The sequence below is a fragment of the Leptopilina boulardi genome, unplaced genomic scaffold (assembly GCF_019393585.1).
Source record: "Leptopilina boulardi isolate dan_hultmark-lab unplaced genomic scaffold, ZJU_Lbou_2.1 LbouV2_367, whole genome shotgun sequence".
NCBI classification, from domain to species: domain Eukaryota; kingdom Metazoa; phylum Arthropoda; class Insecta; order Hymenoptera; family Figitidae; genus Leptopilina; species Leptopilina boulardi.
Genome location: NW_026137937.1, coordinates 952,796 through 980,196, shown reverse-complemented (window position 1 = coordinate 980,196; position 27,401 = coordinate 952,796). Strand labels below are relative to the sequence as shown.

The 27,401-nt window shown below is 27.6% G+C and overlaps 3 protein-coding genes across 7 annotated transcripts in view; 1 reads left to right on the top strand and 2 right to left on the bottom strand.

Moving 5' to 3' along the window:
• Nucleotides 1–27,401, bottom strand: part of LOC127287005 (ras-related protein Rab-24-like) — a 590,458-nt gene that overhangs the window by 150,738 nt on the left and 412,319 nt on the right. The gene's annotated exons all lie outside the window — the stretch shown is intronic.
• Nucleotides 1–27,401, top strand: part of LOC127286996 (sodium-coupled monocarboxylate transporter 2) — a 415,172-nt gene that overhangs the window by 53,524 nt on the left and 334,247 nt on the right. Inside the window, exon 2 of the mRNA XM_051313677.1 lies at nt 15,847–15,877. The gene's annotated coding sequence lies outside the window, so the exon portion shown is untranslated. The remainder of the gene's footprint in view (nt 1–15,846; nt 15,878–27,401) is intronic.
• LOC127286995 (alpha-2B adrenergic receptor) overlaps nt 1–27,401 on the bottom strand; it is a 234,854-nt gene that overhangs the window by 28,888 nt on the left and 178,565 nt on the right. The gene's annotated exons all lie outside the window — the stretch shown is intronic.

The following is a 27,401-nucleotide window of genomic DNA, read 5'->3' as shown; positions in this document are numbered from 1 at the left end:
GAAAATCGAGATGAAGAAAATAGAGCAAAAAAAAATTAAAAAAAGAATAGATATTATTTTTAAAACTTGATTCAATGCCACATAAATGAAGCAAAAAAACACGGAGAGAAGAGTTACAGTGATGGCTACTGAACGCGTTTAGTAGGCAAAAATATGGTCAGAACAACTTTGATTGCAGTCGCTATAACTAAAAGGCATTCAGTTCGTTATAGTTCGTATTACGAGGGGGAATTTACTCAGGTAGTCAAGTGTACACTCTTCTTGTAATACTTGTGTAATAACGTGTAATACCATGTAATAATGCGTTATTACGGTGCTGTAATAACGCAAAAAACTCTGTAATATCTCTGTAATAACGTGTAATACTTAATAATAAGGGAATATGAAGTGTAATACCGGTAGTCAAGTGTAAACGTTTTTAATTAGTAAATTCCCCCTCGTCGTATTACTAAACAGTTCTTTTGGCAGCACTACCGTTTCAAAGAATGCAACTATTCCGTTCCCCCACTTTACCAGTTTATCAAAATGGCTGACATTTATTTGCTATAGATCCTTTAGAAGGTTTGACAAGTAAATTTAAGTTTAAAAGTTATCTCATGAGTGTAGAAAATTTATTATCAGACTGGGGATTTTCCAGTTACGTGGAAAAATTCAAAGGTAAGTTTGTTTTATTTAATTAATAAATTCAATGCATTAAAATGATCGCTCGAGCATAGAAAGCTTAGGTCTTGTGTAGGGTTATGTTTACCTGTACACGTGAATGAGACCGGCTTTGGAAAATACTTTTTCATCAGAGGCAATATATTTTCCCTTTTATAATAAATTATTTCTTAAGATGAAGTTTATTTTTTAAACAATGTCAATTACTACTTTTATAATCTATTATATTTATAAAAATATTTTTTGCAATATCTTTAATTTACGAAATCTAACAAAAGTATTTATTTTATAAAATGAGCAGATGGATAGCAAAGTAGTTTGTAGTTTTTTGCACATTTGAAAACAATTTTTCAATTTAAATAATAGATTTTTATAGTAATATTTACTTGAATCGAATAATTTTTATGTCTATTAAGGGTAAGAATTCCTGAAGTGGCCCCCAAATATTTTTTGTGTAATAGAAAAAAGTGATACTCATATATTTTAGTAGTCCATGATGTCACTAAAAAACCCCTGAAACGATTTTTCAAAATTCGAATTTTTTCATAAGTTATAAACAATTAAACTTTTTTGCAACGTTTTGGAAAAAATTCTGTATCTTGAAATTGGCCGAACCGATTTTAATAAAAATTGGTTTGGAGAAAGATTAAGATACGTACTTTTGATAAATAAATAAATTATGAATAAAAAGTATAATTTGTTTAAACAAATTATATTGTTAATTTTTAACTTTATAAATTAACAATGTTCTCAGTCGATTTTTCCAATTTTTTTTATAGCATCATAAAAAGGGGCTTTTCACGATTCCATGACAAAAATAAAAAAGTGGGATTCTCAAAAACTTTAGAAGATACAGAATTTTTAGTCTTAACGCGCGCGAGTTTTCTGAGCAGCTTACGCATACGGCACGGCATCTCCCGCGCGCTCCGCGCCAACCAAGACTCCATATAAGAGTTCCCGATTATAATATTTTATTAACTCAATTAAACTAAACAGTTGTTTATATGTATTTTATTATTCATATCATTTTTGTTTATATTTAATAATTTTTATTATTTATAAAATTTCTGTTTATAATAAGTTTCTGATTATTTAATTTTAATGATAAATTTTCAACGATTTTTAATTGCTTTGTTTATGTATCAATGAATAATAAAATATATTATTGCGAATCCGTGTTTTATTTTTCTAGACCGCATTGTTTAACGTTTGCTGTCAAAATTTTAACAAATTTCACGTTTATGCGCACTGAATGAAAATTTGCGCGTTTTCACGTGAAAACAAAAGAATCGCGACAATCGTCTGGTCATTCACCTAACATGATAATTTCGTTTTTAGATCATAGTATTTTCTTTACGTATACATAAATGTAAGTCCGTGTTTGTTGTTTCGAATAGTATTTTTCACGTTGTATATTAAAAATTTTACTTTTTCGCGTATGTGCTATAAAAACAAATCTTAAAATATGCCAAAAGCAAATACTTGCTGCAACCCGTTGAAAAAAAACGAACATAAAGCAGTTTATAAAAATCTTGTGAAAGTGCCTAATTCGTGGAATTATAGATTTAAAACTTTAATAGGACAGTTCATTTGTTTTTCGTGCAAAGCAGCCATCAACAAATTAAAGAAAACGAAAACGTTTTATAAGCCAAAAATTATTAATTATTAAAAAAATGATATGCATAATAAAATACATATAAACAACTGTTCAGTTTAATTGAGTTAATAAAATATTATAATCGGGAACTCTTATATGGAGTCTTGGTTGGCGCGGAGCGCGCGGGAGATGCCGTGCCGTATGCGTGAGCTACTCAGAAAACTCGCGCGCGTTAAGACTAAAAATTCTGTATCTTCTAAAGTTTTTGAGAATCCCACTTTTTTATTTTTGTCATGGAATCGTGAAAAGCCCCTTTTTATGATTCTATAAAAAAAATTGGAAAAATCGACTGAGAACATTGTTAATTTATAAAGTTAAAAATTAACAATATAATTTGTTTAAACAAATTATACTTTTTATTCATAATTTATTTATTTATCAAAAGTACGTATCTTAATCTTTCTCCAAACCAATTTTTATTAAAATCGGTTCGGCCAATTTCAAGATACAGAATTTTTTCCAAAACGTTGCAAAAAAGTTTAATTGTTTATAACTTATGAAAAAATTCGAATTTTGAAAAATCGTTTCAGGGGTTTTTTAGTGACATCATGGACTACTAAAATATATGAGTATCACTTTTTTCTATTACACAAAAAATATTAGGGGGCCACTTCAGGAATTCTTACCCTTAAATAAACTAGTCGAACACAAAATAAATAAATACTATTTAATTTACTTAATGAGTGAAATATCTTCTATTATATTAAGTTAACAAATTTCGAAAAACGACACCGACCCCGTGACCTCGACACCGTCCTTGAAAAATCTATTTTCAATTATTTTCAAATAAATTAAAATACTTTGCATATATGTTTTTAGAAAATCTTACAAACTAATTTTATGTAACATCTTTTTTCAATTTTAACCCGAAAAAGGGTTATTTTGCAATTTTTTAAGAATTTTTTGATTTTTTCAATTTTTTATTATTATTTTTTATTATTTATTGTTGTTTTTTCCATTTTTAGTTAGTAACCTATAATATTGTGTGTAATTTTAAGTGTCATTAAAATCAAATGTTTTTAACTTAATAATTTTAACATTTCTTAATTTAAAACGAAACATCTTCTATTATATTAAGTTAACAAATTTAGAAAAACGACACCGACCCCGTGACCTCGACACCGTCCTTGAAAAATCTATTTTCAATTATTTTCAAATAAATCAAAATACTTTGCATATATGCTTTTAGAAAATCTTACAAACTAATTTTATGTAACATCTTTTTTCAATTTTAAGATAAATTTTTTTCAATATTAATAAGATATTAATTTAAAACATAAATTATATATATAATATACATAAACTACAATAAGTAAACAACAATAAGTACAATTTTAACCGAGCGAGCGAGGAATTCATCGCTAGTATGTATAAATATGTCTGAAATACAATAAATATTATGCTATATATTATGCATTATATTCATTAATCATCTCAAGTAGTAAATATTTTTTATAAATAGAATTACTTAAATTTCAAATTTTTTAATATTGGATATAATTTTTAAACCTTTAAAAAACCTTAATTAAATATTATAATATAAATATAATTAAAAAAAATTTAAAGGGGCAGGATATATTGTATGCGATAGTTACACTATTCATACATTTGACATATTTACTTTATACAATAATTCCAATTTCATGAGTTAAATTGACTTTTATTAGAAATTATTTATAGTTAATTTAAACTTGATGGTTTTTTTTACTTATTTTTAAAAAAACCAGCAAACAAAAACCACGGAGCAGGTTATGTTTACTGTATTCACAACAAAGACGGACATTTTAACTTTTTGATAGTTTTAACAGTTGGCGCTACTGGACAGTTGATTTGTCACAGCCACTGAACGTCTGTTTAGTAAATCCTACTCTTAAATCGGTCCGTCGAAAATTGACTATATTGTTTAGTGCTGACAAATCATACGACAGTCGCCATTACTATCCAGTTTTTCTCCGTGAAGATTCATCAACAAGTATAGATGTTAAAACGACAGAAGAGAAAGAAGAAAAAATTTGTTGCTTCAAAAAAACATTGAAGAATGTGGTGAATAATAAAACATGTTTGAATTTGCATACACAATCTTTTGTCACGAGCAAAAGAAGGGATGGAAAAAAATTTAAGACAAATTACACAGCCACACAAAAAAAAAAAGTTCTGATCTGGGGGTCTGACTATATATTTTCTATGTCTTTTGGGTCGCTGAATCCGAATCCGAGGCCCATTCAACCCCATCACATCAGGTTTTTGAAAAAACCTCAAAAAACCAAAATGGCGGACACTTTTTTGGAAAATTTATCGGATTCGCTTGAAACTCGCTACTCGGGGGTTTTTGGGGTCGCTGATTACGAATTTGAAGTCAGTTTTCAAAAATTCAAAATGGCGGATCCAATATGGCGGACATTTTTTTGAAAAATTTGCCGGATTTGCTTGAAACTCGCTACTCGGGGGTTTTTGGGGTCTCTGATTACGAATTTGAAGTCAGTTTTCAAAAATTCAAAATGGCGGATCCATTATGGCAGGATTTTTTGTCAACTTTATTAGATTCGCTTGAAACTCGTTACATGAGGGTTTTTGAAGTCGCTGATTACGAATTTGAAGTCCAATTTACAAAATTTAAAATGGCGAATCCAATAAAGATGTTCTTTTGAGAAATCAAAAACTTGAGTGTTTTAATTCACCCGTATTTATTTTGTATCTTGCGTGTGCCTGCGTCCAGGGCACCTCCACGTGGTGTACATTGGGTAACGCAAATGCCGACGGTACATTATATAGTAAAATAGACGTGATAACATAAACATTGAAACTAAAGATATTACGCGCGTTTAATAGCACAAATTGTAGGTTTTTTTAGATTATGTCCGAATCCTGATATGATAAATTTAAACTGACTTCAAATTCGTAATCAGCGCCCCCAAAAACCCCCGAGTAGCAAGTTTCAAGCAAATCCAGCATTTTTCAAACAAATATCCGCTATATTGGATCCGCCATTTTGAATTTTTGAAAACTGACTTCAAATTCGTAATCAGAGACCCCAAAAACCCCCGAGTAGCGAGTTTCAAGCAAATCCGGCAAATTTTTCAAAAAAATGTTCGCCATATTGGATCCGCCATTTTGAATTTTTGAAAACTGACTTTAAATTCGTAATCAGCGACCCCAAAAACCCCCGAGTAGCGAGTTTCAAGCGAATCCGATAAATTTTCTAAAAAAGTGTCCGCCATTTTGGTTTTTTGAGGTTTTTTCAAAAACCTGATGTGATGGGGTTGAATGGGCCTCGGATTCGGATTCAGCGACCCAAAAGACATAGAAAATATATAGTCAGACCCCCAGATCAGAACTTTTTTTTTTTTTTGTGTGGCTGTGTTATAAACGAATGCTGCGAAAATTATCCAGATATGAGGAATCAAAAGTGAAAAATAGAAGAAAATAACCACCCATGAAAAAGCAAGCAAACCACAAAAAAAGAGCAAGATTGATTGCCAAGCACATGAAGAAGCATAAAAGCAAAAGATATTTGAGATAAAAGAGAGAGAGAAAGAGATCAACAAGAGGAACAAGCAAAAACAATGAAGAGGACAAAAGGAAAAACAAAAGAAACAAGAAAACAAATAAAAAAGAAGAAAAAAGGTTTACAAGGACCGAAAAAAAGTGGAGAAAGTGTTGAAGAATTTACTGGAAAAAATAAGTATGAAAATAAAACTATCCATCAGAAAGTTGTGAGTAATGAAGATAATAATTGGACTTTAGAAAAATAAAGTATTCAAAACGTATTCATTTAACAGCTTTATGAAAGTTTAAGAAAAATTAATTGAGAGAAAAAACCAAATTTTTTATTATTCCGAATGAAAAACTGGGACTACAGTAGTTTTTATTAAACAACAACAATAGATTTAAGGATATTTAAGACCCTAAGGAAATAAAACCTATTTGTTTCTTTCATACCAATACTTTATCAGTATCAATTGAATGTAGGAAAAAGAGACGAATGAAAAGGAAGATTTGAATTTAGGAGAAAATCAAGAATCACCACTGAATGTAAAATATTACCTATGTAAGATGGGTAGAAATCGATGCTGACCTAGCGGTGATATGCGATGGAATAATCAACGAATGTAACCCATTACCATCGGCAAACGACAAAATCAAGAACAAAAAACTATTTCTAAAATACAGAATATTTAGATAGTTTTTGTGATGAAATGAGGAGTAAAGCATATTTGAACAGCAAGAGTAAAGAAATTGATTGAATAAATAAAGAAAAAATTGTCAAGAATAAAAATTATGGCAGAATTAATTTAAATAATCCAAGAAAATTACATAGATCTACTACCGTTCGAAGAAGGATTTTAGAAATAAAAAATTTCATCTACAATTGAAACATAATATGAATGTTATAAAAAGTATTGATAAATTAGTCAATTTTATTGTTGGCAAGCTGATGGAGAATCCATAAGTTGTTTGCATTGAAAAGTTTGAAATGCCAATTTTTTTAAAAGGACATCGGAATACAACTTTGACTATAATCACAAAAAGAGGCTTATAGACAAATCGAAAAATGTTGGTGACAAATATCTGAAAATTGTAAAAGTGGATAAATGTCGAACAACAAAGTTGCACAGTTTGTGCAATGAAAAATTGACAATGTCAAAAAAAAGACAGAAAAATCGTTTGCAAAAATTGTAACGTTTTTACATGAAACAGAGATATCAATTAAGAATGTATGATAATTTATTTAATAAAAGGATTGATACATGTAGGAATTTTTTCAAAGAGTACATTACCCAAACTAGACGCTTGGATTCAAAAATTGTACATGACTAAAAGTGATGTAAACAATTAGTGAAATGAAATTGACTTAAAAGTGAAAATTGAGTGAAAGTTGAAAATATTTTTTTGTTCCTTAAATAAAGGAATGCGAAATAGGCAAAAACTATTTGGGACCCAAGTTGTGTTGACTTTAATGCTATTACTTGAGTATAAGTGGAAATAAGTTGAATAAGTGGAAGTGGGAATGGAAATTGCAAAATGTGGAAGTGAACATGGAAGTAGGAGTGGAAATTGGAAAAACTGGAAGTGGACATGGAAGTGGGAGTGAAAATTGGAAAAAGTGAAAATGTAAGTGGGAATGGAAATTGGAAAAAGTGGAAATGGAAGTGGGAATGGAATTCGAAAAAAGTGTAATTGGAAATTGAAATGAATTTACATAATCGAACCCCATGAATGGTGTGGAAACAAATTTGAAATAATTCTATTTTTAATGGAAAGAAAAACTGACCATAAAATTGAAAAATATAAATTTGAATCGTGATTACTAAAGAGAAATATATATATTCGGGGAAAGGACTATGTATTTTACAATAGTGGAAAAGCAGGTGCTTTGATTCACCGTTATTGCAAAATACAATGCTGCATGTCAGAAGCAATTTGCTTCTGAATGTTTTTTTTTTGAAAAAAAAAAAAAATGAAATAATGCTTTTACATTTCAAAAAAACTTCAAAGATTTTGGTTTATAATGACCTGGGAACTTTATCTACATTTATAATTTTCATGCTCTTATAGGTCTTTAATCTCAAAACCTCTAATTTTGAAAGCTTTCTATTTCGAATGCTTTTAAGTTCAAATGAAATGCTCTTAAATATAAATGCTTGAATAAGGAAACTTTCAGAATTACGTGAGACCAATTATAAATCGCTTTCAAGACAATCTGATAATTCATGTAAACCTTTTATTCTAAGATATATATATATATATATATATATATATATAATTATAAGAAATTGATTATTTCAAAATCAATTAAAATTTCGGATGATCAAAATTTCTTATTATATATTGTAATTTTTGTTTATGCAGATTCAATAAATAGAGAAAAAGTTTTATCTTAATATAAGGGTTCTATCATTGAAAAAAACTCAAAAATTCTGTTGCTTGAAGTAGATAAGCAACTCAGGGAATGTTATTAGTTTCCTTTAAAGTGAAACTGTTAATATAGAGTTCGGGAAGTCCGTTATATGATCGCTTTGCTTTTAGTTTTCCTTTTGTGAAAACTTCAATTTGCATAACAGCTCGCATTGAAATTGGTTCTTGTGAAACATGTGAGCAATGCTTGTTTAAATTTGTTTCATATATATAGAGATATAACGAAATAAGAAACAGTATTATCGAAATAAGGAATAATTAAAATTACAATTTTTTATTAATAATGCATTATTATTTTTTAATTTAACTAAAATTATCATCATAACTTTTTGCAATGAGTTTTATTATCTTTTTTTAAAAAAGTTTTTCTAAAATTTAAAAATTTAAAACTAGATTAATAAAAGTGGAATTATAGTTTAAAAAATTATTATGGAGCAAAACAATAAAAGTTACTTTAAAAATAAAATAATTTTGCACAAATGTCGTTGAAATTAGAGTTGAATTCTTTTGTTTTTTTTTAACCATTAAATTACTTCTCTCACGTCTTTGGCTAATTACATTAGTAATTAAATAAGCATGAAATTCCCTTTAATTAAATGGTCGAAAAGTGTCACAATTATGTAATGAATTTTTTTTTTTTTTAATACAATCCTAATTAGTTAAAGAAGAGACGAAACAACTCAAATAATAAGCGAATTCATGAAGAAATGAAACAACTTGTTAATGAAAAAAATAATTTTTTGTACTTTTATCATACATTAGACTTAAGTAAATTTATTTAATTATAATTTCACACAATTCTTTAGCAGTAAGGGGAGAAAAAATGAATGGTACTATTTAAAAAAAATTTTTAAATCTTAATCTATTTTTTAAAATAATATTCATGTAATTTTTTTTCATTAAAGTTATTTTTAATTCTTTGTGTGATTTATACAATACAGTTTGCATGGTAAAACTTTTCTATTTTTTAAATTTTCAAATTCCAATATTTTCTCTTTCATATAAATAATATATATATATATATCCACTAATCGTGGAGCGGTGATGCAAAAGCCCGAATCCGAATGAGGAACTGGGAAAAAATGGAATGGGGAAGAGGAAAAGAGCGATGGTGCAAGTTGAGCGTGGCGCAAGCGTATTTTCCAAGTGGAATTTAATTTATGTAAATTTATCTAACGCGCAAGCACTTTGCGGTTTACACTAACGAAAAGCAGACTACTGATCCGTTGCCCCCAAACGTTGGAACGTGCCATGGAATAGGATTAGGCTTAAGCTTCCAAATTTCTGCAACAAATATATCGACTGCAAAATCATATTATCTCTTGATAGTAAAATATAGTGAGATAAAAAAATGAAGAGGGGAAAGGAATAAAGTTATATATTTTTTGCTTTGTAGTCCTTTCGTTTGTAGACTCATTTATCATATTAATATCTCAAATCTGACCAAAGAATTATAAAAAATACCCAAAAAAACAAATTTTATCGTCTTTTTTCCAAAAAATTTTTTTTAATCGAAAAAATTTTTAAATAGAAAAATTTAAGGTTATATATAATAAAATCGTATTCCTTACGTCAAGACAAATCGATTGGTATATATGAAGTATAGTTGCAATTTAAATTTAAAGAATTAATGAAAGTTAAAAAATCAAAAATACACATTTTGGCAATAAAATTTTGTGATTTTTAAAATTGAAGTTTATATATAAAATAATTGTATTCCTTGAATGAAAACGAATTGATTGATATATAGAAAGTATACATTTGAGGTAAATTTAATTAATTATTAATGAAAGTTAAAAAAAATTCCTATTTTAGCTGAAAAATTTTGTATTTGTTTAAATTCAAGTTTTAATATAAAATAATTGTGTTTCTTGCATTCAAACAAACCGATATAATTGTAAATAATTATAAATTATATATTATTTTTCATTAATTTTTAGAAATTTCAGATAAAATGAGAATTTTTGATTTTTTAACTTCCATTAATTCTTTAAATTTAATTCAAATCTATAGGCACTCAAATGTTTATATTATTATATTATTTTTGTATTTTTATTTCATTGGTAATGCTTTTCCCACGAGGAAGCAAATTTTTTTGCTGATCGCAAAATGTTCATGTAATGAACATCTGAATTTACAACTTGTTTTTCTTTTTTTCTCTCTTTTTTTTGAAGCTTCATTCAAATGCATATCAGGCCTCACTATATAACGATAATAATGCGACATTGTCAAAATGAGCCTCCCTATCATGCATGATCCGTAAATCCATTTCAGATAATTCCCTTGGATAAAATAAAATGAAGCTCAAGATCTATGACGTTGCGACTTGCATTTTCAATATCCGCACCAAATTGCGTTGCTTTCGATATCCATTTTTCAGACTTCTTGGCGCCACACTGTGACTCTATATATATTCTCTTAAGAGAATCCAAGTAACCGATTAAATTATTGCGTGAAAAACGAGAGAAGCGTGCATTTGATTTTTATATAGTGATTTTTGAAAATAAATTTTTGAATATTGGATATGTTTTTTTTTCTAAAAATTGAAAAAAATTTCTACCACAGTTCTAATGTAATTTTTTTCAAGTGTTATGCAAGTATATTTTGAAAATTTTCTTCATAATCCTTTTATCCGTATTTTTTGTGAAAGATTACACACAGGTTCAGAAAATAAAAAAAAATTTCATTTGATCAGACTAGGTGTGTTATATATGTTTTTGGTATCGCTGAATACGGATTTAAAATTCTGATTATGAAAATCTGACTTCAAATTCGTAATCAGCGACACGAAAAAGCCCTAGATATCAAGTTTTATTAAAATTCATTAATTTAAAAAAAAAAATCGTCCGCCATTTTGGATTTTGAAAAACTGACTTCAAATTCGTAATCAGCGACTCCAAAAACCCCTGGATACCAAGATTAAAGTAAATCTGTTAATTTTTATAAAAAATACTTTTAATATTTATTGAATGTCAGTAGTCTATGTAATTTTTAGTCAGACATAAGCATTCAAATTTTTGTAATTTTATTTTTCGTAAAAGTAAGTTTTAGCAGTACATATAAGTGTTTAAATTTTAGAAATTTTATTACCAGTAGTAGAAGTAAGTTTGAGTTGGAAAAAGGTATAAAAAGTTTTATAATGTATTATTACTAGTACTATTATGTTATTTATATTATTTTTTTTTATTAGTCAAGTTTCATCAAATGTTTTTGAATTTTACTTTTTAAAGAAGCTTGTACAAGATATAGAGGAAATATATTTTCAAGAAGTTTTTCTGACCATAGCAAATTTTCGTATATTGATTTTTGAAGGTATATTGTTGTATTTCTAACACGCAGGAAATGTAAAGTAATTTTGAAAATTCGGTTCTCTGTAATACATTTTTCAGAAAGTTGAACTATATATTTTTGTTATTTGCAATCGCTTCATTTTCTGATCATGTATGTTTGTTTACCATAAGAATTTATTTGATTATACAGTATGTGTAGATCAAGATTTCAATTTCTTCGAATCACTACTTTTTATTAACGTATTTTTCTTATCTTCGTAGTTTTAAAAATTTTCATTATTGTATAGCTTTATTGATTTTCATGTACTTGATTTCTATCGATTTATAGACTCAATTCATATCTAAAAAAATGTCTCGAAAACTAGTATTTTTCATATCGCAGATAACAAAGTTTACAGAATTATTTTTTATTGAAATATTTACAACTTATTTTTTCGAAAGTAATTAATTATTTTTAATTTAAGGGTTAAAAGTTAGTTAACTAAAAATTTAAAAAAAAAAATGTTAGTAAAAGAATTCATGCTCTGCATTGGAAATTTTTATTTCAGTAAAACGTTTGGTCACATACAGTTTTTATGTTCGTGAATAGCCCAACCAAAATTTAGTTGAATTCATTGAAAAGAATGTAACATTAAAAAAAACTAAACTGCAAGCATTGCGGATAAAATATTTCTCTATTTACAATAAAAAGCATAAAGGAAAATTGATCATAAAAACAGGTTATCGCAAAAATCCTTTAAAATTTTCTCACTAAAAATATTTACACATCGCAGAATTCGTTTAAGTATGTTGTTTATATTATAGTATATTGTTATTTTATTTGTCTTTCCATTTCGTTTTTATGTTAATGTATACTTTCACATAAAACAACACCAATATAACTTTAAATCCATCTCGTGTATTCTTTCTTATTCTCTAGTAGACATTTTGTAAAAGTATATATTCGAGAAATCCGCACTCGTATCCAAGCTATCAATGCGTATTTCCTTGAATGCCATATCCACGCCATTCGATGAAAGTACGTTGAAGTTGATCGCTACCACGTTTTATTCTTGACACGCTCAGCATGATGGTGTGAATAGATCTACAAAAATGTCGCAATGTATCCTTCACAAGAAAATCTCGTACGTGCTCTTCTCTCGATTTTATATATACCTATATATATATATCTTTTTAGAAAAAAAAAATTACTTCATTATATATACATATACGCTCTTTGTATTTTAAAGAATATTTCGAATTTTTTTTTTTTTTTTTTTATTGAAAATAACTTAAATTGGAATTTTTTTCCAATAAAAAAAAATTTCGATATTTTTAATTAAATTATAGGGTAAGTGTATGAATTACTGCTGATGCGCCAATTACTGTGATTTTTATAAAATTAGTAAAACTTAGTAATTGAGAACATAAAACTGTTTCAAAATGACTTTAAAACTTATTCCAAATGATATTTGATATTATATCCACTAATGATGCATATTTCGATTATTATCAAATTATTTATTTAAGTTACAATTGAACCTATAAGCTACTATTACTGTGGTTTATCCAGTCGACCTAACCTCTAAATCAACACTTTTAGCGTTGCAGTAATTGGTGCACAGCATTCGCAGTAATTCATGCATACCAGCATATGCCTTTTTTAAAAAAGTTAATATTTTTTATTATTATTTTATCATTAAAGTCGGTCTTGGGTTGTACATCACAGTAATTGGGACATTTACCCTAAAAATAATTTATCTGAATAATCGGCATTTTTATTATAAAATAAATATTAAATAATTTTGTTTTTATAATTATATTAATTCTATTGTATAGAGGAACATTAAAGGGAAGTAACATTTCGATTTGAAAATATTTTCTCAATTGAAACCTACGCAGTGCTACATTTTTTTTTTTTTTTTTTTTTTTATCATTATCAAAGTTCATTGCGGTCGTTTTTCCACTTGAGATCTCAAGCCTCTCGGAAGAGGGTGCCTTGTCCTTTCTTTTGTCTCGACAATACCAGCCGGATCAAATCTCATTTTTCCAATACCCTTTCCCCTTTTGTCGTTTCCCTAGTCCAGTTCCCCTCACATTGTATAGTTGGTCCTTTCTTCTATCATTCATGTCATTTCTATATAGTCACACATTTTTTTTCTCTCTCTCGCCTCTTTAGCCCATTTTCCTCTCATTGCACATATCGTCCCTTTTATATACAACTACCTCGTCTTTTCCATTCCGTCAGCTTATGCATCCTCTTTTTTTTCCTGCGAAAATTACCCTCATTTTTGCGTGGCCGCAAAAAAACACAAGTATATCGTGAAAACGCCCCCAAGGCATTTCCGAATCTCCTCTCGTGTATCATAGAAATACTCACTTTTGAGAAGAGCAAAGTTCAACGAATAAAATATTTTTAAAAAAATTTTCTACTATCAACAAAATTTCTATTCACTGAAACGAAGTTGAAATATTATCTCAAACAAATGTTTATTAATTTGGACGAACAAAATTATTTCGTTGAATATAATTGTGTTGTTAATGAAAATTTTCTTTGATTGTTTAAATATGAACTGAATTATTTTGTTGTTTTTGGGGTAAAAGGAATTATTGGAATTTTTGATAATTCGCAGAAAAAGAATTACTAGAACTTTTGGTGTTTAGAAAAAAGAATTATTGGATTTTTTGGTGTTATTTTACTAACAAAATGGCTGGATTAACTAACTAAATCGTAACAGTCACTAATAAAAATTAACAACAATCTTTTTACTAACAAAATAGTACTCTCAGCTAACCATTTCTTTCAGTTTAACAAATAGAAAGATTGCCGTAAAAACTCGAAATCAAAAGAGATTTTATTGGACAGGACATGAATCAAATGGTGCTTTTGTCGCCGTTTTTTTACTTACTATATATATATATATATATATATATATTTGATGAATGGCTATTACCTCCAAAACTTCGTTAAGCCTTATTCCAACAAAAAGTTCCTGCCTCCAGCTAAAATAAAGAAGCAAGGAAAAGAGTAGTTGAACTGGATTTGAAGTTACGGCAAAAGGAACTAGTAGTTTTCTTTTGACAAAATTTGTTGAATAGAAAGAGTAATAAAAAAAATGCGCTTCAAAGAGACGTTATTTTATTTCATTAAGAATTATTGTCAAATAGTGACCTTTTGAAATCATTGAAACTTACACAGAAAATAGAATTTCTTTTAATGGACCGTTACTATGTCGAATAACATTTATTTGTACAATTAAAAGATATATGTTTTCTGCTCTCTTTGATAACATTTTTTGTTCTTCTTTCTTACTTTTTTTTTCTTTCTTTTTAGTTATTATTGAATTTTCGATAAAGGATTAAATAATTTAATAAGACAAAATAATGTTTTGAGAAAACTTAATAAAATTCTGAAAGTCTTTATAAGATATACGAAAAAAAATACATTTTTCTTATAAAGAAATAGAAACTAATTTTTATATAATAAATATTATTTTTATATAAATATTATATATGTTAATAATTTTTCTTTAGGATGTGCAAAAAAAAACTAATTTTTTTTCAGCGCAACTTGAAGTTTCAAGTAGTTTCTTCAACTTCAAACTTCAATTAATTTTAAGGGAGATTAAGCTTCTCATTCAAAGTTCAAAGTGGAATAGTTTCATGCTTAAAATTATAACATTTTGATGGTTTAATATGACATTAGAGATTCAAATTTGAAGTGACTCGACTTTGACACTAATATGTATATCTGTATTAAAACTTTCAGAAATAAAAATAATACCTATATATTTTCCATTTCGATTATATTTTTGTGAATATTTTTCTAATGAAGGAACAACAGCTGATTAGTTGTAAAAATATTAAATTTTTTTTTCGAAAACATGCAGGTCAAAATTTTTTTATTCTGTTATACAATAGTTATGATTTTTCAGAAAATTCATTGCTCACATTTGACCAAAATTTTAATCCTCTTCCCCTTCACTGTTAGAGAAAAAATTGATACTGTGATCTCAAAATATCCAATAAATTCTGGTTGACAAATTTTTAAGAAACTTAGTATTTTGGTTTTTAGGGTCTCTGAATTAAAAAAAAAAAAATTTTCCTGATTTTTTAATTATTTATTAATTGAAAATAATAAATAATTATTTAATTACCAAACATCATTGATACCTGTAGTGTGCGAATAATGATATAAAAGAATTTATTTTACAATTTCAATAGAAAATTTAATTTATTTTGTTTTAAGATGATCACGATACAACGTATGCGTGTGGCTGACAGTGAAGGGGTTAATAAATCATGATTATCGAAAGTAAAAACTATCTTATTTCTATGTTTCAGATTAGTTTTCAACTACGATCTTCATCAAATTGTGAGTACGTTAAAAATTATAATCTATTTTTTTTATTTTATATAATTACATTTTTAATTTTCATAAAATTAATTGTTACAATTATTTTATTAAAAAAAATTTATTTAATCGCATATCCATCTATTTAAAGAAATAATATCTTTTAAATAAATTTAAATAAAATTTTCAATTAAATAGTATATTACATTATTAGGTCAGAAAGTTCGAAATTCCCACACAGCGATGATGCCCGAGGCGAAGCCCCTAATAACGTATACTAATTTTCTTCATATCCGATCGAAAGTACGCACAATAATTCACTAATTAAAAATATTTCAATTGCGTATTCCATTTTACAGACGGCCATCTTTTACTTTTGCTCACTCGCTTCAACGCCTCTAACTGACACTCTGAAAGCTCGGACTTTTTCTCTGTCTCCTTCTGGCAGTCGAGCGAAGCGAGTGCTACTGGTCGGGGGCAGGCATCAAAAAAAAGCAAAGAAAATACAAATATAATTCCAATTTTTGCAACTAAATATATATATTCAAATTTCGGAGTATATTTTATTTACTTATATAATATTCTCTGACACATACAAACACTGAGTAATCCTAAGAAATTTTTATGTTCTCTGTCAAAAAGAGAAGATTAGTACGTACGTTGTTTGTTGCATATTCACAATAATAAAACTTCAAAGAAAATTTTTTGTTTACAGTAGGACTCTGGTTATCCGAGCTAATGGGGACCGGACCTACCTCGGATAAGGCGAAAACTCGGATAATCCGAATTTTTAAATATTTATTACAATTTAACATTATTATTGTTTAAACACTTATTATTTAATACAAACGGGAAAATAATATTGTAAATATTCCATAATAATTTAAACAATTTGAATTTATTAAAAATAAACTCATATTTATAAAAAACTAAAATTAAAAATAACTCGGATGACGTGGACTAGACTCGGATAATGCAGAATTTTCTACTGGGACACCACCTCGGATAATCGAGACCTCGGATAAACGGGGTTTTACTGTATAAAATAGTTCTATATAACGACTGTAAGAGAGAGGACTTTAGAGAATAAGAGAGAGACATCGAGAAAAAAAAATCAGCTGTCAGCAGTTGAACTCGTTTCTATTGGGATAAAATCGCGATGAGTTACCGACCGAGCCATTTACAAAAGAATTTTTGCTCCCGCTGTAATAGATGGCGCGCGTGTGCATCAAGAACATTGTATAGCAATACACAAATGTTCGACTTTCTGCTCGGAGGTCGATGCGGGATATACGTACTTTCGAACGAGGTATGAAGAAAAATTTATTTAGAAATAAATAATATCAAAGAAATCATATCATCTTTGTATTTAATTAGAAATGGTTTCCCACAAATGGTCCAATAGGACCGCGGGTTTACCTCTTGTAACCCTATTTGCAAATTTTTAATTAAATAGAAATAATTTTTAGGTTACACTGGCGTTGTTAATAATTGAAAGATTAAATTAATAAAATTATCCGCGGGCGCCAGATCAAATGATCACAAAAAAAAATAATAATAAATCACAACGACTTGATTTCCTCGGCTACTCAAAAGAAATCGGTAGAGAGGGGGAATACGTGAAAGAAGGCTGCAAGAATTGACACAAAAAAAAATTAATTTGAATTAATAGAAATAATTTAACAAAGTTATAAAATATAAATTTCACTTTAATTAAACATTTTTTTTTATTTATAACATGATTTTTAAAATGGCTGATTATAATAAAAGACAAGCAAAATGAACAATAAGAAAGACGCTTGTGCTCACTTGTCACGGAATTTCCAAGATTGATTAATTTCTTTTTTATAAATTAAATCATGACAATCAATAAAAATTTTATCAAGAGATTTTTGGGGAAATGGTCAAAACACATAAATGGGGAATTAATAGTAGTCACAAATACAAACTAATATTAATGAGAAATAGGGTCAAAATTACAATTTTCAAATAATGAAGAAAACATTTTTAAATAAGAAAGAAATCACAATTAAAACATGCAAAAATGAATTATAATTATTAATGAAAAGAAAAATTCAGAAAAAGGAAATCATTTACAAGATAAGTTAAAAATAGAAAATAAGAAAATTTTTAATAATATATATTTTTTTCCTTTGCTAAATTTTTCAAAAAGAAAACAATCTTACCAAAAGAAATTTCACAAAATTATAATGGCACAGCGAAAACACAAAACAAATATTTTAAAAAAATACAACTTTTTCTAAGATGTTGGTTCTTCGATGGTTGCCGACTAAAGAGGACGATAAATGGTATTTTGTTTTTGATGATATTAATCGGTAACCATACACCGGCATTCAATTGTCTTCTGCTATTTTTCGTGTGTTGATCCAGGGACGGGTTGTAAGGGTATTTTAGATTAAGTAAAATTTAATTAATTAATTTAAAAAAAAAAAATAAAATTTATAAAAAATTTTACAACGTCACACACTGTACAAATAAATAAATAAATTTTTTCTTATTTTAATAATAGTATATTCAGAATAAAATTCGGAGATTACTTTCTTTAATATGAAGCAATATTATATTCTTGAATTTAGAATTTTTTTTTTGTTTAAGTAAAAAAATACAATTCAATCAGACATGTTGATTTCTTTTAACAAATAAAATAAACTCAGTTTTTTTCAATTTACTAAGACATAAAAAAAGTGCGGCATTGAAGTTTTATAGTTTTTGATTGAAGTGGAAAAATCTGTTTCGGTTAAAGTACCTTTCGCAAAATAAAAAAAAAATAATTCAGATTGATTAGACGATAAATGAGTGGTATTTTTTTTACTTGAGTAAAAATGTATGTTTAAGTCAGACAGAGGATAGCTGGAATTTTTTAAAAAAATAGATAAATAATAAAAAGATAACTGATTTTCTAAGAATTATCATTTTTATTTTTCATTTTTTGATCCAAGTATAAAAATCTGATTCTGTCTCAGTTTTATAAATGGAATCATTTTTGTTATTTGAAATTAATTCAATTAATTTGAAAATTAAATTGAATATATATTTTTTATTAAACGATTTACAGTTTCAGATTTTTTTTTTTTATAAGTTTATTGCAAAATGAAAATGCACTTTTATTCTCATCTTTTGCTCTGTCGACTTTACTTGAGAACATTAGCAAACGAATGATGAAGACGGCTATTTTTTGCAATTTGCTTTTAAGTAGATATTTCTTGCAGCTCGTTTTAGTTCTTCGTCTTTGTTTAGAGGGTAAAGGCAACATTGGTTATATAAAGAGGATTTATATATATTTACATTCTTCGTTGAAAAAGAATTTCACTTTAGCAGGTAGAAAAGTTGTTATATTCCTGCAGTTTTTGCGAGTGAAATGTTTTTATCTTTGTACAGTTTTTGTTTGCCTACAAGATTGTTGCATTAAGCGAGTGAATTTTTTTTTTAATATATCAGGATATAAGATAATTGAATAATTAATTAGAAAGTTTTAAGAAGGCAGAATTAGGTTAATAAAATAATCTAATAGTGTGTATTATTTTGAAATTAAAAAACAAAAAAAAATTGTATAGAAATTTTTTTTGGTTTGAAAATAATGTATGGAAATACAACTAATCTGATTATATTTTGGTGGCTTATAGGCGTCTAATTGTATTGTCATACTACTGATATAGTACGACATTCCTGTACATCATTTAATGTGCAGGAACATGATTTATTTCAGTAGAAATCGAGGCGCATAGAAATTGCGACTGGATTTCAGTTTGACGTCGATCCTAATTCGGTTGATCGAGGTACGCTTAATGTGAATTCTAATCCAGGCTTGTTTGAATATTGCTTATAGTTGTATGTGTGTAATGGAAGAATTTGACGATACAGTAGAAAGGGATAGAAGAATGACGGTTGTCTATCGAAAGTGATAAACAATGACGGAGATAGTATTTGTGTCATATGTTTAAATTACATACTCTATGTCACGCACGACCAACGATAAATGGATTTCTACGCATTATTGGCCTCATTATACACGTTGTGTGGCATCGCAAAAACGGACCAAATACGCAAGCAATACCGAGTGCGAAACGTTCTGTAACCGCGAATCCAACGGTCTCGTCTAATCCACTTAATTCGCTTGAATTTACCTCTATTAATGAATATATTACACATGGAATAGAATTTTCGTTACACATATATACAAAAACACACACTGAACAACTGCTAATTGAAGAGAGTATACTCAACAAACTTCACTAGCGCTACTTTCTAATTTAATTTGATCAATGATCGTTTGCACATATTTTGAAAATAGCATAAGACCATCAAATTATTTTATTTTAAATTTAAACCATTTTTCCTGACTATATAATATTTTTATTACTAATTCAAAAATTACAAGAATTTAACCACTTCACTGACGGGTGAAGTCGTTAAAACAGTTTGTCTGTCTAAAACTTACTTTTACTACTTATACTAAAATTGTAAAGATTTTGATGAAATCTTATTTTCGTACAGATCCTAAAATTTTAGAAATTATAAGAATTAAAACACTTAAGTCTGACTGAAAATCACTTTTACTTTTGATTCTTAAGATACAAGAATTAATACCATTCTGTTTGACTAAAAATTTTCTACTTAAAACAGACTTTTACTACTTTAACAAAAAGTAACAATATTTTTAAAAAATTAATGTTTAACTATAAGTGTTGATGATTAATATTGATATTAAATGAAATTTTGAAAATCTGACTATAAACTTTCTTTTACTACTGATACGATTATTACAAGAAAATTTAGCAAAGTTCTGTATTGCTAAAATTGTATTTTATTGATGATTTCTAAATTACACGATCTTGATAAACTTCTGTCTGAGTGAAACACACTTTTTCAAATAATATTTAAATTTCAAAAAATTTCACTCAATTTACCCAATATGTCAACTTAAAACATACGTTAGTAATCAATAACGTATTGATTTTCCTAAACTCAAAGCACAATTCGTCTTTTTGAATTGAAGTTGGATGGAAAACACACAATTTGACCACAGTGTGGTTTCATTTATTGACTGTTAAATTCGCTTTAGAAAATCGATCAACAGACATAGAATATAAAATATGTGCTGTTTAAATGTTAGCTTCTATCTTCTCGAAAACCTCAAAGCTTTAAAGGTGCAGTAACATATCTTTTTTCAGAAAGCATTGAAATTGTGTGACAATAAAGCAAAACGTGGAAAAAGTAATCAAGCGAACATTCGATGAAACGCTTGATTGGGACGTGACCGTTACACCATTCTTTTATTTCTTTCAAATAGAAAGAAAGGTTATCCATTAAATCCAATCGATATTTCAAATATATATATATATATATATATAAAATACGTGTAGTTAATACAAAAATTGACACAAAAGATTTTGGTGTGATTTTTAAAATTCACCAATAAGAAATTATCAAGAAAATCGTGATTGGTAAATTTTAAAAAATTACTCCAAAATCTTACTGACAATTGTTACTTCGGTCATTTCCAATTTCGGATAAATGAAAAATTTGCTCTCTAAATCTGAATATGTGAAATATTCACTTTTTCATGTGTGACCTTATTTTCACTTATCAATAAGATGGATTTCACGTCAAAGGTCTTGACAAAATAAAAATTTTATCCAATCTATCCTTAATTTTTTTTTATGAGTATTAAAATTAAGTAGTTTGTATAGCGTGCCATAAAAAAACTCAAAACTTATACCCCCTCACATACTACTAATTTTTTATAAAATTCAAAAATAATTGGCTGATAAATTAGCAACATATAAGACAACTCATAAAAAAAATTGGGGATAGATTGGATAAAATTTTTATTTTGCCAGGACTTTTGACGTGAAATCCACTTATGCCTAAGTGAAATATTTATATTTGAAAAAAATATTTTATTTGAGTCTGTTAAAAATTTTAATTGTTCTTATATTAATCTTAAAAAAATAAATTTTTGTTCTTATAATTTCAGGAACTTAGCTTGGAATTTTTTTTAAATTCAAATAATAGGTTAATTAACAATGATAAAATAAATATTTATTTGCATTAAATGTATATATATATTACTTGACCTTGACAGTCCATTGCCCATATACATATATGTCCAGCAAATCACAAATACTTTTTGACTTTCTAGCAGATAAATGAACTATTTACTGCGGATTAAAATCGAAAACCAGTTTCAAAGACAAAATAATGTTTTTATATTTAACTTTTTGAAAGACAATTTATTAATACATACTCAAATGGTTATAATTTTGAGATATCTTTTCTAAATAGTCAATTTTTAAATAAGAAAACAAAACTTTGCCTGTTATAGCTTGGAAAATGTAAATCTTTTTGTTTTCTTAGTTTGAAATAAAGATTTTGAGAATCTTATTAAAATTATTAGACAGCTGGTAGTGGTTTGGAATTTTTCACTGATTCAGATTTAGAGAGTATAGAATACTATAGTAAAGAGTCCTTAAAGAGTAATTACCAGACGTGATTGTTGTAAACGATAAAAATTATAGAAACAGATTTCTCCAATAAATACAATTGTAGAACATGTATATCCAAAAATCAAAACATTGATAAGACTATCTTTCAAATTTGTCTCGCCACCCGCGTCTGAAGGTACTACTTCAAACAAACTCGTTTCATCACTACCCTCGGTATTAAAATACTTATTGTGCCATTTCAGCAAAATTCCAGCTTCTGATAATTTCATATAAACATCTTCGAAAGATGCAACATAAGGAGATCCATACTCAAAAAGAACAGTATTTAATCGCAAATAGACAATTTCCTTAATTGCGTTAATTGTTGCCTTCTTGTACTTCCGTTTTGAATCTCTTATTACCAATATTCCTCGATCACTATTAAGCATGCATGTTACATTTTTATTTTCTATCAAATCGTTAATGCACCTTATTTTTGTCACCTGTTTGTCATTTCCATTACTATTGAGTAAGCATTTTACTTTTTTGTTCCCTAATTTATTCTCAATACACTTCTTCATTTTATCATCTCCTTCTGATAATTCTTCAAGATTACTATTCAATATGTCTGTTACATTTTTCTCCCTCAACAATAATTTAGTGCATTTTCCACCAAGAACAGGATCATTACAAGATCTTTTATAAAAATTCCGAGAAATTTTTGCATCAAATGCACCAGTATAGTTTACTAATTCATACATGTTTGGGTGGATAAATAAAACGAGATTTGATGCATATAATTCATCAAGACTCTTCATTTTGGTAGTTGACACGACAGGTAAGCTAACGCTTGTAAAAGTCGAATAAATTTCTGATGAATAGAAAAAACATGTCCATATCATTGATCCCATAAGTATTCTTTGGGCTAAAAAATTTGGCTCATGGGGCACACCCATTCCAAGTGCCATTTCTCCAAGATACAAGATTTGCCAATATATTGAATTAAATCGTGAAATTCTGGCTACGATCCAAACTAAAATCAACAAGCTAATGACTATTAGGACATTTAAAATTTTCCAATTATTTGACAATTCCAGTGATTTTTCCAAAGACTTTGGTACTAAAGCATAATAATGAATTGCTTGATTAGTTGCAGCCATTTCCATTAAATTTTCATAACATCCTGACGGTCTAATAGACTGGCTGGCAAGAATTTGTATAGTGTTGTTAATTAGGTCAAATATAAAACCTTGGTTCTTTTCTTTAATGCAGTTCGTAACGTCAAAGAATTTCTTTGAAAAACGTTCAACAATTTGAAAATTCTTTGCATCTGCATATGCTCTAACAGGCATAACGTCATGTCCATCGACATTTATTACGTGATCTGTTGAGTTACGAGAAATATTCACATACGGAGGATCCTGATAGTATCCAACAATTAAAGGATATCTGTATACATTTTTCAATTTATCCGGAAAAATGTTTAATTTAAGAGTCATTTTCTTGTTATGCAGTTTCTTTGTAAACGGATTGTAAAACAATAGTCTGGTAATCGTAATGTCATTGACAGATGAAAAGAAATCAATTTTACTTTGTTTGTTCTTCAGCTCCAGGATACTAACATCGAGAACATTTTTCGACCACATAAATGTAAGCAATTCTGTATAGTTTAGATTGTTTTTTATTTTCTCTGCAATTAACACTTTTGGTCGTCTTTTTGCTGGAGCAAGTAGAGTTATAAAATTTATTATTTGTGATGTTAATGTCAACGGATTAAGAACCAACGATAGACAAGTGACAATGAACAATGTTGATTGAGGATTCCTCAAGAATGAGTTACTTTCACGTACAAGAAGATAATTTTCCGTTATATTTCGAATGTCAACTACAATCGTTGAGATATTGTGTAAATTTATAAATTCGTTGTTTCCACTGCCATTGACAATTAGTAATGTTTGCCATATTCGATCATCACGTTGGACGTAATTTATTACGACATTGTGGAAAGAATTCCAATTTTTTGAAAAGGATTGTCCTTGAAAGCAGATCAAAATCAGGAGAATTAACTGCTGACTGCAGAACAGTAACTTCATTTTTATCTAAAACGAAAATAATTTAATTGTTGCAATGGCTATATTTTCAAATTCAATTTGGTTTATTTTGACAAATGTACTAGTTTCGATCAATTGAAAATGATTTTAATAATTAAAAAAAAAGGTGAAAAATGTTTATAATATTCAAAACGGTTAATAATTTTTATATTTGTACTTTTTACTTACATTGATGTTTCAATTTTTCTGCAACAGTAAATATAAATTTAAAAAATAATTTTGATGTACGTTATGTTCAACTTGCAAACTCCTTGTGAATTCAATTCTCTAAAGTTCTTTTTCAATGCTCGTGACATTTACATGTAATTTACAAAGTGGATGCATGAAAGTAATTTAGAGCCAGTTGATCAACCTTCCGATAAGTGAAAATTTTTTTTCCATTATCATGCAAATAATCTAACAATTGTATATATATACAATTTAAAAAAATTAGGGGAATAGTGTCAGGGTTGGACACTTGTCAGGGTTGGACACTTGGCTTTTTTTAAATAAGAACACTAGCGCCACCTGTGTGCGTACGTGACGAATCTTCTAGTAGTATAACCTAACTTTTTGTGGCATTACATTTTTGGAGAATCAAAAGTAGCGTCTCCTGTGACTTCGGTGCAATCGAAGAGACAAAAAAAGTTTTGTTTGACTTGTGAATAAACCTAAAAAAATGTGTAAAAAAGCAAGAATTCGGCAAGATAAGCTTATTGAATGTATTGTGGGGTACATAATTTAAGAAGAAAAAAAGTGAAAACTCGAATCGCGACACATGTCTAGTTATGGTTAGCACAATTCGAAAATGATGCTTCTAGTTAGGGTTGGACACTTTATACAGTTAGGGTTGGACACCCATATTAATTATATGAATTTGACACAATTTATAAATAAATTTTATTTTATTGATAAATCAGTGCAAAATTGTGCCAAAGATATTAGAAAAATAATACTTAAATTGTATAAATTTTGTTCATCATTTCATTGAGTTATTTGGAACAATAAAGCGTCATTTTTTGTAATTTGAGTTGATTCCTTTTTTAAACCCATGAAGCTTTACAATTTGTAAACAATAAGTAAAGATAAACATGAAAAAATAAGAATAAAAAACATTACAAATGTTATTTTACGTTTTTACCAATAATGCGTTTCGATTTTCAAAATGTGTCCAACCCTGACTGAAAAGTCCAACCCTGACTAGATTTTTTTTTTTTTTAAATGTTTATAACTTTTTTAATTTTGGACCAATCAATTTACGGTCCACAGCAAAAGTGTTCCTCTTTTGTAGATCTTTCCACTTATATACCACAATTGACTAAATTTATCTAAACAAAATATTTATAAACAAAAAACCAAAACTGTGTCCAACCCTGACACTATTCCCCTATTTAATTCTCTAAAGTTTTTTTTCAATGCTTGTGACATTTACATGTAATTTACAAAGTGAATGTAAGTAATTTAGGGCCAGTTGATCTACCTTCCTGTAAGTGAAAAATAAATTTAATACTCTCAATAACTTTATTGTTATTTAAAATAGAAATAATTTACTTGTTACAAGGTAGCCTGTAGTAGCCAATAGGGAACTTTCACAAATGATGTCACGCACTTTTTCAACATTTTTGACCCCTACTGTAACATTATTTATTTAGAATAACATGAAAAAATTATATATATATATATATATATTTAATAGGATATTGTCTATAAATGGGACTTTCAAATATCTTCAAATACAATTTTAAATAGAACATGGAAATATCTTCACTTACTTGAAAATCAAATTAAAATCACATTAAAATTACAAGTATCAAATTGCAATTACTCCGGTTATTTTTAGAGTAATTTGAAAGTTGATTTTAATTTTCTAAAAAGGATGTTGACGCTTTGGAGGAAAATAAATTCCATAGATGATTTTGTAAAGTGAATTATGAAACGCTTCGTGGAGCAGAGAAATTTTCGTAAAGGGCGCAGGTCACGTTGTTTCACACAATTCACAATCGGTGCAAATAATTCACGGTCCATATATAATATAATAGAAGTGAAGAATTTCTACTTCATTAGAAAGTTTATCATAATTTTATCATAATAGCCTCTATATAATGTACTTCTAAAATTTAGGATTACACTTAAACTCTGATTTATTTTCTAAACTATATATTTTTATGAAAAAGAAAATAATTTAGAAATGTAAAAAATTTGATGATTCTCGATTTGAAATATGTGTGTGTGTGTGTGAAATGAATCGAAAGAAAAATTTCATTTGAAATAAAAAAAAACCCTTTTTCCCGTTTAATATATAACTGACAAGCTTTGGCTTGTCCGCCAGCTGCTGAGGTGGCTTAAAAATATTATTATTAAGTGTCTGGTGAAAAGAGAGAAAGAGAGCCATTTATTCTGTCAAGTCACTTCATTCATGTGATTAGTCCACAAACGAAATTAATAAAGTCCCTCTTGTGACTCTTTTTAAAAAGATTTAGAGAGAAAAATACTCTCTTTTTTCCTCCTCATATATGAATCAGAGTGTTTTTATGTTCTTTTCTTTTCTCTCTTTGTTTTTCTTTTTTATAAAAAGTAAAACTCACGTGATTTGTTTTGTTTATTGGATTTTAAAATATGTTGAAACATTATTTTTCAATATATTGTTAATAAAAAAGAATAAAGCCACAGAAGCAGAAAAATGATTTTAAATCACTTTAGTGCTTTTTTCTATTCCATTATTAATATTTGTTGATGCAGATTAAAGGCAGAGTTTTTTTGTTAGCGAAAATAAAAAAGAAAATTAAGGTCAAGAAATAAAAATTTGAATAGTATGTTATTTAATGTAAATTGATAGAAAAATAATATATTTTTAATATTAGAGAAATTTTTTTGGTAAAAAGAGTTAGAAGCAATATATTTCTTTGAATTAGAGATTATTACTTTTGAAAAAAATTAAATTAGAAAAAAACATATACAAATGTATATTATATTAATTGTATTAATTAAAATTAAAGCGGTGCGCAAAGC